Source organism: Rhipicephalus sanguineus, chromosome 2 (assembly GCF_013339695.2).
Source record: "Rhipicephalus sanguineus isolate Rsan-2018 chromosome 2, BIME_Rsan_1.4, whole genome shotgun sequence".
Classification (NCBI taxonomy): domain Eukaryota; kingdom Metazoa; phylum Arthropoda; class Arachnida; order Ixodida; family Ixodidae; genus Rhipicephalus; species Rhipicephalus sanguineus.
In genome coordinates this window covers 11,430,357-11,443,450 of record NC_051177.1, presented here as the reverse complement: position 1 = coordinate 11,443,450, position 13,094 = coordinate 11,430,357, and the positions used below count along the sequence as shown (strand labels likewise).

General features: G+C 43.3%; 1 long non-coding RNA gene across 1 annotated transcript; it reads right to left on the bottom strand.

Annotated features, from left to right (window-relative positions):
• Positions 1-6,635: 6,635 nt before the first annotated feature.
• On the bottom strand, positions 6,636-12,883 carry LOC125757094 (uncharacterized). The gene is made up of 2 exons (XR_007415046.1): positions 12,829-12,883; positions 6,636-6,729 (listed from the first exon to the last, which is right to left on the bottom strand). It is a non-coding gene; the product is annotated as an uncharacterized LOC125757094 (long non-coding RNA).
• Positions 12,884-13,094: the final 211 nt, after the last annotated feature.

Below are 13,094 nucleotides of genomic sequence, written 5' to 3'. Positions count from 1 at the left end.
GGAAGATATGGGATCCTCGTTGCATCGATATATGTGATCTGCAATAGCAATGTCCAAAGCTTAACATGTTGCAGCAACATGTTCACATCGTACAAGTGCGCATTTATCTCTCCATCAGAAATTTTGGACCGCAAGGTTGTTTACTGCCACTTGAAGAAACACCGAAGCATGAAAGCCTCCAACCCGATAAACAGTAAACAAGAGTAAGGTAGCCAACATAAGAAGGTGCAATATGGAGAGAATTGAACATGCTCTAAAGAACAGAAGAAGCCTAAAAGCAGTGAAGAGAAAATTGGGCACAAGCAAAAACCATATTTATGCACTAAGAGAAAGGCAAGGCAGTTTCACTACTAATATGTATAAGGTTGTCAAGCAGCTATGATTTTCTACAGAGATCAGCTAGGACAACAAGGTAGTAATAATAGTAGTAGTAGTAGTCCAGACGAATCTCACCAGCAATGGCAGGTGAAGGAATGAAAACTTCTTGTTAGAAGAATTGGTATCTGTTCATCTTAAAACCGCTTCATGCACAAAAAACACACCCCTAGAGAAGATTCTGCCAGAAGCAAAGACACAAAAGCAAGAGAATTAATGGAAGCTTTTTACATAAGAAAGCAAGAAAGTTTGTGTGTTAGTGATACATAAGTAGTTTTATATAAGACTGAGAAACAGTTATTGAGTGTGTGTTATTGTATTACCCCTGATGTTCAATGATGTTTGTTGCGCAGGCGCGAATTGACGGTACATGTGTGTGTATGGTTTCTGGGAATTAAAGCAGCTGTGAGTGGCGCCCTGTCCAGTCATCTTCTCTCGTGGTGTGCGTCTTCTTTTTTTTTGTGTCTAAAGCAGCTTTAACATGAAGGAAAGAAAGCCTTAGAGGGAAGCAACCGGTTATGATCAGGGTGTTGCTGTGCAGTGATGCTATTAGTTTTCTTGTGCCCTTTGCCGCCATCAGCCATCTGCCACTGGTCAAAAAACGCAGCCCAGGAATTTTTCAGCAGTGCCAGACTGCTATGGCGAGGAAAAGCATTAAAAAAAGTAACAGCATTGCTCTGCGATAACACGCCAGGTAACAGCAGATCTGTTTAAAGACGGGGGCACACTGTTCTTGAAAAACTGGCCAGTTTGTATATGCAATGCCTCTTTACTGTGAGCGTACTGAAATCTTTGAAGAATGTGAACATTGCCCTAATTAATTATGTATGACATTACTATACAGTTTTATGTACTTATAAGCTTTGTTTATCAATGTCTTGTATAATGTATTTTTTTTGTTTTCGGTACAGTTAACTTATGTACCTATTTGTAATTTGTATCCAATAATCATGTGCAGGGGGTCATCGTATGGTCTCATAACCGAGGGACCCTTTTCTGTATGTCCCTTTTTGTTGTAATCATGCTTTGCAAAATAAATGTGTGAATGAAAAGGGCATCAAGAATTGAAAAATTAGAAGCCGATCAGCTTACTCATAACTGCTAACAAGGCATTTTGCAAAAGTAATAGCTAGTAGAATTAGGACCACCTTAGAATCCAATCAACCAAATGAGTAAGCAGGATTTCATACAGGCTACTCAACAATAGACCTTATTAGCACTGTTGATGTTATGGATAAATGCATGGAATATAACCAACCCCTATATATAACCTTCACAAATCACGAGAAAGCATTTTAGTCAGTTGAAACCTCACCAGTCATGCAGGCATTGCAGAAATGGTGTGTACACAAATTGTATACAAAAATACTGGCTAAACTCTAGCTTGCTGAGCCGTAGGAGTACATATGTAAATTTTATTACATTGTTATAAAACGGACAGTCAACGCTGCCACGCCAACTGTTAGACAACCGTTGATTAAAACATTTATTCACGATCTACACGGTGTGGCTGCAGCATGGTGGTCATTGCAGCACATTTGCTACAGTAAAATCACCAACTATAAATGGTATGTCTTTCTCTTGTCTAACCCACACAAGATGTCTTATAAAACTTCCAGTGTCTATTTTCCATGTTCCTGGGATGATATAGACCAGGGGTCTTAACACGCGGGCTGGACCTTTCGTAGCGGCATACCCACGAATGACTGTCTTTGTCCCGCACTTTTTTTTCTTAATAGTCTTTTAGCAGCTATGGAAATATGGTACAGAAATACAGTAAGGCAGTACCGTAGTGCTCCTCCTTTCCTGCTCGTTGTGCTTAAGCCGCTCCCAGTTCAGGTGACAGTTCAGGAAACTGTGCATCCTCAAACGACAGGTTCCTCGTTAACAATGTGTAGGCTGACAGGCAACAATGATGCGTGGCAACCGCACAACGAGCAGGAAAGGAGGAGCGCTACCATACAGCCTTACCGTATTTGCGTACTATATTTCCGTAACTTGCTAAAAGACTCTAATAAGTATGTTTATGAGCTACAGAGACGCGACTGGTTTTAAGCATTTTTTTCATGTGGCACCCCCATGTGAGGTTGCAGTGCGGTGAAACATAACCATGGAACAAAAGCTGTATATTTCAGAATCAACGTCCAGATTTCAGTCATTATGGAGATCTCTCGAGTCCTGCTGTCCAAATCCCTCGAGAAATTACCCACATATGACATTTTGTTCAAGCTAATGTTGAAACTAACTATATGGCAGATACAAGAATGAAGCATCAGATTGCCGATTGCAAGTACGCAACATAGTGTTTAACTGCATACACAATAAACTGTCAGTGCGTGGATGTTGTCAAGGCTTTTCAAAGATAATTTAAACTTTAGGCAAATTGACATCTATGGTGACTTGTGCGTGCTGTCGGGAAGAGCCTTTTTTTTCTTATAATTACTATAATCAAGTGGTGTCGTATCTACAGTTATCAGTCTCGTCAGTGAGCAATTTCCAGCTGCTTCTTTTTCATAATTCAAAACATTCTTTGGATGGCACTAAAACAAACAAGAGCCTTCTTTTTTAAAATGATTCCTATTGCTCCCTCTCCATTATATCTACAGGAGGCCTGCACTGAGCTCACTGCACTAAGCACACCGAGCCTGCACCAAGCGCATTGAGCTCGGCCTGCCAGGCGGCGCTAGCAAGTGCCTACATCTGGTCACTGTAGCCGTAGTTGTACAGCGATCAGGCGTACAAGTCTGATGTCACGCGAAAAAATATCGAAACAATACGCACGACCAACAACCTTGGTTGTAGTCCTAGAATGAGGACCACGTGGATGACCACGGCTATGGCAGTTGCCGCCCTAGTGTTTCTTTGCTCATGACATCATGTGATTACCCTCCTATAGCATCAGAGCTTTCATAAGCCAAAGCTTAAGACGGCAGACTACGCAACTGCTGTTAGAAGCAGAAGCAGTCTACGAGGCAAAACATGTGGTATTGTGCAACGTGGAGGTGAACAAATATCACATAGCAACGTTCGCTGGACTAGTTCTCCAAACAACGCCGGCAGACAAAGACATGCATGGGCTAGGAATCGCAAAAACTGAGAAGTTACTGCAGCAACGAGCTTGCAGCTACAAAGCAGGGTAAAAACAAGGTGTAGAGACTGCATAGAAATTTTTAACGTGCAAAAGTCTATGGCAAGTTTTCCAGCAATTTCGGTGCCAATATTGTGTCTATAACGCAAAAGGTGTGGCACTTTTCCAACACGAATACATATGGCTTTGTAGAAAACAAATGGATTTGGGACAGGTCAACTTAATTGAAATTAGCTTGAGTGCATCAACCTAATTTTGGGGGTGATATGGAGGTAAGAAACATATGGGCCACCTTGAGGAAGAAAAGCATCATTAGCTGGGCAGCGTTCACAGGCGAGTCTCGGTGAGTGCTTCCTGCTACTTACCGAACATCGCAGCCCCACGTCAAAGCAGAAATCTTCCTTGCGGAAGTGCTAGCCAATAGCTGTTTACAATTTCTAAGTTCTGCATTTGCAGATTCATGCACCTTCTTACCCTGCGGACACATGTGAAAGCTGGCAGCAGGCTCCATAGCGTACGCCCTGCATTGAGCACTGGCCTACCATACAAAACTCCTCCAAAGACAGTGGCTACATAATGTAGTAATTTCTTCCAAGTGTTGTCGAGCGCACAGCAACAGCAGGAAAACCTCCCCAGTCACTCAGAATTACAGCGCAGGTGGCATTCTAAAGTTTTGTTTTCAGCTCGCTCTGGTGCTCCCAAAGTAGACTAAGCAGCCACTATGACCACATGAGCCTGTCTAGCACGTTGCACCAAGGTGGCGTCTGCTCTTCCAGTGGTATGCCTTACGCCCAATACCATTTACGGAAGTGGCCATGAGGGCACCCAGATAAGGGCAGCTAGAAGATAGATGGAGTAGATAATAAGATAAGGAAATAATTTTAAATGCCTCAAGTTAAAGGCACGCTGAAAGCATAGACAGCTCTGTACAAATGCACAATGTTGGTAGGTCCTTATGGTAACAGGTTGTCTAAACCATGTCACTTAGTAGACTTTAAATAGTTTCATATATGAAGACTGCACTTACACCTATGTCTTCGGTCACCTTCGCTTGGCGGGGAATGCCATTCATGCAAACAGTGCGATTGGTTCCCAATGTGGTGATGATGTAAATAGATGAGCCATGCCGCCCTATTTAACGCCTTGTTTGTTTGCATGCACGAATCGTATTTTATGTACGTGTAAAAATAAAACAATTTCAATGTACGCAGCTTGCAGCATTCAATGTAAGCATCGTAGACAGTCTGCCACATCTGTATCGGCGCACTCGCGCTAGGAGTGGAACGGATTTAAAGGCTGGGATAGTAGCTGCAGCAGCCCGTGGAGGGTCCCCTGTAGCGCCAAACACGTGACTGGCTTCTTGCGATGCAGAAAATAACCTAGCCCTTTCAGACTTCAGGAAGCATGTCAATTTCTTTTTGACGGATTTTATGCCTTCACGGGCCCCTTCGATGGCGTGGTATTGACTATCTTCTTTTGCGAACAAGGCAAAGGCAACATTCTGCACGTTGCGTCAGTTGACGAACGAATGCGACCTCGTTTCAAAGTCCGGTGAAAAGGGCAGAATATAAACACAAAGAACGACAGAAAGTTTCTAGAGGTAGGAATCAGTCTTTAATGGGACGAAAAGCGTCAAAAGCCGACACATGAGAAGACACGATGTCTGGTTCTCTAGTGTCCGTATTGGCGCGGCTCACTTTCTTCTACGATAAACATGGGAGGAATCGATCCCGCCTACGTCGTGCCAAGATGCAAGGACAGCGGTCGCCGTAAAGACGATACATATTTGCTTCAATACGCAGACAGCAGGAACGTCGTGCAGCATGCAGTGGTGTTTTGCTTACCTTCTACATCAGATTTCGATGCTTGATATCCCGGATGGTGCCTAATATAACCATAACGTACACAGGCGCATATATATTCCACAATATCGAGTACAACAGTGCAAGGAAAGGTTTCAATCGCTTGGAGTTTCAAAAAGTTAAACAGGAAGTCTCCATGACACCAGTTGCAGGAAGCAGGTGGCGCTTCGCGCAGTCAAAAACCGAAACCGAAAGCTATCCTTGAGCGCCTCCCGTCATTTACGGCCGCCGACCCACTCACTTCAATGAAAAGAAATCGAGAGAACTTTGCTCCACGGGAGATATGGGGATTTTTGCTGTATTTTAAAACACTTATGCGCCATTTGGCTAAAATAAAGGTGTCGAATAGTGGTTTCTGCATCGAATTCTTTCAATCAGCAGCAATATTTACCCTTGAAGAAGACAAGACTGCTTGTCGAAACGCTGACACCAGCGACACTCCGTGTCCAAGAATTTTTCACCTTTTCAAGCCTCCATCTTCCCCTGAACTTCTGCCGTTTTTGGATTATCATACTGGCAGGGTTTTGCAGCGCGCGAACATAGGAAAAAAGGACAGAGTAAACAGAAAGAGTTCTCAATTTGCTGGCTAGAGAAGCTCCAGAAATTAATCCGATGCCATATTATGCAGACTTCCCTTTAGTTATCACTTTTGATAGAAATTATGTTGAGGCATAAAGATTTTGCTGATATAAAAAATTATTGTACACGGGGTGATGCTGGAGCTGTTTTGACAAGCGTACTTGTCGTCTTCGTGGCTGCAACTTTGAGACAAGTCTTGTCGAAATGTTGGCTCCAGTGACACCCTAGTCAAAGCGTTGTACCATGCCAGCATTTCACAATCAAAAGTTTTAGCTGTTCACTGTTAGCCTGTTACACCCCGGTGGCACAATGTCTTTCTTTATGCCTCAACATAATTTGTGACATTGTGCCACCGGGGTGTAACAGGCTAACAGTGAACAGCTAAAACTTTTGATTGTGAAATGCTGGCATGGTACAACGCTTTGACTAGGGTGTCACTGGAGCCAACATTTCGACAAGACTTGTCTCAAAGTTGCAGCCACGAAGACGACAAGTACGCTTGTCAAAACAGCTCCAGCATCACCCCGTGTACAATAATTTTTCATATCAGCAAAATCGGTGTTCTTTTGTCCAAAGAATTAGTTAATGCTGTTTATTCCGACATGGCACTTGCTTAATCCATTGCGCTCCAGACAACATAAGCATTTTAAGTCGACTCATTTTCATTAGTAATGTTGCATGGAATGCGTTATACTGCGCTTCCAAAAGTAAATGCAAAATTTCAACAAATGTTGTTGATCATAACCTTTATTGTAGCAATTTCAACCATTATCCTGGCCACTTGGCATAGGAAGAGCAATGGAATTGATGACTTTGTCCAAAAACCTGCACGCAAAAGGCACAATAAGTACAAGGTGTCTCCATCGAGCAGGCATGTATCACCATTCACCACAACAAAAATCGGAAGGCTGACTTGGCAAACGCACAAGCACAGCAGCAATACTTTGTCGTTTGGTCAAAAGACAACAGACGATGCAGCACAGGGTGACAGAGATTTAGGGAAAAATTCAGCCTAGTTGGCAACATACTAAGAATTTTTTGCACATAAGCAACACGAGGAGAAAAATAGAGACACACAACACATGCGCTAACTTTAAACAAAATCGTTTATTGCACACGAGGCAAACATTTATACAGTGTTGGTGCCCTCACACTGCACCAAGAAGCCATGCACAGAGATTTGTATTTTTCCGCTTCATTTTTACAAGACGTACGTAACACTAATCAACTAACGAACTATTGCACAATCAAGAAAGCAGATTCTTTATCCGACAAGGACAGGGACAGAGTGCTAACACGATTGGTACCCAATTTTTGCAATTCCTGCAGCTAATAGTATTATAAATCTCGTTAGTTCAGCTCTGTTGGTTGACAAAACCTTTGTGTTCTGCAAGAAAGGTTCACACATTACAATGCTATCTTAACCCATCATTCATGCAGCTGCTTGTTTGCCCAGCATACTGCTTACTGCAGAAAAGAGGTATCAGATAAGCAACAGCTTGTCTACATTCCGCAAACCACATCCTATATCGTTTTCTTACAAACAGTTTTCTTCCGTGCTTGACTGCAAATTCTGCAAATTGATTTCAGCTTTCATAGAGCTGGAAAACTATTTGCACATTTGTATGTGACACATACCTTATTATGTAATGCTAAATTTTGTGCAAGTATGGCACATCAGCTATTCTTTTCTGAGCGACATCACTGTTGGAACAGCCAACTAGAGCAATGGAGCGGTACTTCCTAATTTAAGCCTTTTACGACTTACACTTCTGTTTGTGCGACGCGTTGTGTGTGAACCTTTCCCATGTGCTGTGTGTCCTGTTGAGTTGTTACGCTATCCAACTACAGTTATGGAAAGGATGGCATCACGTGCTAATGTACAAGTAGTTTTTCAGCTCCATGCAAGCTGAAATCGATTTGCAGAATTAGTAGTTAAGCACCAAAGAAGACAATTTCTTGCACAAAACGGCATAGGACATGCCGAGAAGCTGTCGTTTATCAGATACCTCTTTCATGTGGTAAGTGGTATGTCAGGAAATGGGCCACTGCATGAATGATAGGTTAAGAGAGCACTGTAATCTTGTGAACAAATGCAACGATGGATGGCTGGCGTCACAGTGTAGGGCATGAGAGTATGAAGCTTTCTTTCAGGACACAAAGGTTTCATCAGCTAATAGAGTTGAACTAACGAGACTGATGATAGAAGCTGCAAAAATTGTAAAAGTGGGTACCAATTGTGTTAGCACTCCGCAACTATCCTTCTCGAATAACGAATTGACTGTATTGATTGTGTAGTAGTTCGCGAAGTGATTATAGTGTGCCATATATTTTGTCAAAATAAAACAGAAAATGACATACCTCTCTGCATGGCATCTTGGTGAAGTGCTAGGGCACCACCACTGTGTCTATTAGTGCCTTGTGTGCAATAAACTATTTCGTTGAAAGTTAGTGCAGACGTCCCTCCCTTTTCATCCTTGTGTTGCTTATGTGCTAAAGATTCTTACCAAGTGAGTTGAGGTTACTTATGAGTACAGACAGGAAAAAAGATATGTTAAAGGAGTACTGACATGAATTTTAAAAATTTTCGGATTGATGCTCTAAATAAAAATACTGGTGTCGAAAAACCTAAAACGAGTATTGTGGTGCCTGGGAATGCATCGTATATATTTTATTTATCGCTACCTTAAAAAGACACTTTTGGTTTTGATATCGAGGGGGCGGCTTCTCGGTGATGTTTCATAGCAGTGTGATGTCACGGGGATACACAAACTCGCGACATACTAGCGGCAAATCCATCATCTGCCCGTGGTGCACAAAAACAACGATAAGTTATGGCAAATTCCACTGGTCGAGCCAGAGCAAGTTTTCTTGCTCTGCGTTCGATAATCTGCGTTCCACTGGTCGATCGGAGCAAGTTCGCGTTTTCCACTGGCAGATTCGGAGCAACCCACTCCGCGACGGAGCGTTCCGAGTTGCTCCGTCTTGCAGAGGTGGATTTCGCCAGAACTCCGGCAACGCGGTGACGTCATTTCCGGTACAGTCGGGCAGCTCGGTTGTCTTCAGCATGTTTAAGGCGGGGTCTGATCACCCTGTGCACTTGTTTACATTCCTAAAATGGTGTTGTGTGACTCTGCTGGGCGAGCTTCTGGTTTGCTTCTTGCTCTGAGCGATAGCGAGAGCACGAGTCCTGACAGTAGTAGCAGCATCGATTACGACGAACCGTCGTAAGCTCTACGAAATGATGTTTAAAGAAATGTTCCCTGACCCACTGTGCGCACGCCCGAAGATTATCGGCTACATCGAAGAAGAGATTTCCATGCGCTCGCCCATATTTGTCAGCGCAACACGAGAAAATGGCACGCCTGCTTTAAGCCACTGCGGGGTCGAAATGCGCGCTTTGCAGCGGTGACCCATGGAAACACACAGAGCGGAAGCAGAAATAGTTCCCGGAGCCAATTTGCGTGACGTATGCATGAACAACTTCCGGAGTGACCTCACGCAGTGCATTCACGTGTTCCACTGGCAGATTTGGCTTGGTGCAATCAGAGTGCTCGCTCCAGGATTTCGGCGGCCGCTCCGGATCTCCCAGTGGAATTCGCCATTAATTGTCGTCCAGTGACCCTGACAGTGATTTCTACGATATAGGCTGCATGCAGGATGCAGAACTTGCAAACTCGGGGGAACTGTCTTGACTCGTCAGGATAATGTCCATTGCACTGTGGCTGGCTTGCAGATGCTCAGCGACGAAAACTTCAAAGTCAAATTAAAATATTTGATACGTGTTCTCTGACTCTGGTGTGTGGAAATCGTTGACACTGCATACCAAGGAAACCAAAAATGTCCCTTTTGCGATGTCTCAAAATCGTGTCAGTACTCCTTTAAAATTAAAGCAATTTCAACCACAAAATACACGTAAGCGCAGCAGCGAAACATTGGTAAACAGCACTAAACTTGTAACAGCCAAAAGCAGGTGCAACTGAACAGTTGATGTTGTCCCACACAGTGCAATCAAATTTAGGTGTTTTATGGAATCCCGGGTAGGCAAAATCAACGAGTTCCTCCACAACAGTATGTCTCACAATTGTGACCTGGTTATGAAATTACCAGAATGCTAATTTCGTCCTGCATGCAAAACGCACAATGAAGTCAGTCAAACATGCATGCAGCAGCTTATCCTATGTTTCAGAAATTACGACAAATCAGAACATTTTCCAAGCATGTTTTTGACACTTTCTGCGATGCCGCAATGGTTATTTATACCACCTGCACAAATCCTTATAAGTGAAACACAAGGTGTCTTTAGAAACGTTCACGCATCCGAGGGCAAGCTTGTGAAGCATTTGCGCGTTTTCAAAACCTTTAGTACCGATAAAGTGCCATCTGCATTATACGTTTCGTAGCAAGCCCACTTTTGTAGCTGCCGAGCCATTTGTTCAAGAAAGTCTACATCGTTATCAGTGCCACGGTGCAGTTAATAGGTCCCCAACTGCTGCAAGTTCATAGGTAGAAGGGTACGGCACACCAGCAGGCGTTTCTTGTGTGAGGCGGTACCGGACATAATACACCTATCAGGGGCGTAGCCGGGGGGGGGTTCAACCCCCCCCCCCCCTGAAATTTTTCAATTTTGCTTGCGTATACAGGCACACACACACACAAACACACGCACGAACATGCATAAAGTATGGTTGAGCCCCCCCCCCGAAAAAAATTTCTGGCTACGCCCCTGACACCTATGCTATTTAAAACTCGGCATGGCTTAGTTGGTTACTTGTTTTGTACTGAGCGCACTACGACAGTATGTACTTACAAATGCACATTATCATTTTCATAACCACTGCTGTGTTTGTTAGAGCAAGCTTACTCTCTCTTTGCACTTTGAAAGCTCGACACCTTGGCAGACATCGCTTGGTGTTTAGTCAATGAACTTTTTTCCAGACATGCAGCACTGCACTTTCCCCTGATGTTGGACTTTGGCAAGAGGATGCGCCAGCCAGCAAATGTCCACTGGAATGTGAATGCACCATGCAGAATTTGCATATTTTCTCCAAACTTGTTGACTATCTTCTGTCCTGATCGGTTGGGACATGTTAGTGTGCACACTGTTGAACCTTCGGCAAACATTTCACAAGGATTTAATTGGCTTCAGCCCGTGGCAGGAGCACCAGAAAGATGGTAGACAAGTCTGCTATCTGAAAGGCTATGCCTTACCACCCTGCAACTGCCAAATTATGCATAGCACACAAACTCGGTGCACCGATTCCAGACAAGGTAATGAGCAGCCTTTCCCTATACAAATAAACTAGTTAACAACATGAAAAGTAATACCGAAGGATTCCAACAAAAATATGCAGATCTTATGCGAATTCTTTTTTTTTTTCGAACGTCGATGAATTTGCATGAAGGTAAAGCATCACCTTCGAGATTGGAGTCCAGGAACTCACTTTCCAGTTTTTTTCTTCCTTCAGAAACTAGGCAACTAACAACGCCAAATGCTACTTTGAAAGATGGTGACGATAATACTGAAACTTTCTGCAGTATTTGAGCACATATGGATCTGCGGTATGTACAAAATCTATCTCATACAGAAACGTACCCATCCCTACAACATGCTTTCAATAACAAACAACGGAAGAAACTGTTGATGTACTTGATGTCTTGAGCCTCTAATTCATGAAAGAATATCGCATGCAATGGAAGAATTTAGGAAGCTTGTACATTAACTGCTGACCTAAAACAGCCAGAAAATATTCCGGTATGTCGGTGTTTGTCATAAGAGCCATGCTAATACATGGCAATAACAGATTGTAATGAAACTGGCATGCTTTCATCCGGGCTCTTTGGCTCGCTCTCGCTAGTAATCTTAGCACTGTTAACGATTACAAGAATCTAAAAAGGAAATTTCCTTTTCCTGGAGGGCTACTGAAGACTGAATGACACAGTTATGCCCTGCCTTCTGTATTTTGCGGGCCTCGAAGATTTCGCGTGTCAACTGGTCGTGGTGGCGGAAAAGAATCCTCATTCTAGAAAATTCTGTGGTGTACCCGCAATGTTGGCAGTGCATTGCCAAGTGCGTAGAGCAAACATTACCTCTCAAGGAATTTTGATGCTCCCTCAGTTGCGAGTTTACACGTCGCCCCGATTGCCCAATGTAAACACTTCCACACGTGAAGGGTATGCTGTACACAATGCCAATGGCACAAAAACATTCGTGTGCTTAATGGAATATGAATCCTTCACCACTGGGCCTTTTTCCGCACTGCTGTGCAGATATCACCAACTTTATTCTTGGCTGCGAACACCACTTCAATGCCATGACGTCGTCATGAGTTTCTTGCCTTGTAAGAGCATGCGCAGTAAGAGTATATTATGATGTTTCTTCAAAAAACTTTTCAGTTGAAAGTCAGCACTCGTGTCGTGTCTACTCGTCCTTGGTCTCTGTTATTTCGCACTGTTTTGCCTCTACCAGCTATGAATTGTTACCAACTCGCCCAATTTTCAATCATACTAACCTGTAAACCTTCGGCCTAGATTTCTTTTACTTTGAGCGGTAGTCCTGCCCACGGTTTTTGAACCACGAGAGCCCTATTGTATGTGTTAGCCTCCTGTAAAGCTTCGAACAACGGCTTGAAAATAAAATTTTGAATCACAGCGCAAGTTGTCCTCATTCAAGCCAGACCGATGCAAAAGCTGTGTCCCCTTGAACTTCATGTCTGGCTTCCTTTGCAGAGCAGTGGCTGTGCCCATTAAGCTAATGGGAAAAAGCCCATGAGCAGTGAAGTGGGGACACTACGGCTCATTAGTTTTATTAAATGCTTTTTGTTTAACGTTGGCAGATCAATTTTTGTGCACTGATTAGTACACCACTTCTGACATATTTCGCAATGGTCAAACGAATAATATGCACGCACAAAGTTTACTTACATACAGCTCTACAGCTCCAACTTCCTCCATGGGCTCGGATCCAACGACAAAGCGTTACGACTGCACTCGCAACTTGGGCACCTGCGCAAGTAAAAGCTTTTTTTGCACACTAATGTACAAGCGAAGACCTAGCTTATTGCATTCGTTCTCATAAACGTGTGTCACAAACCTTTTACTAGTTCAACTCTAGGGCAAGAAAGTAACTACAAGCGGTATTCAACCGTTTCAATACAATAGCGTGAGACGGAAGCTATAAGTTTCTGTCG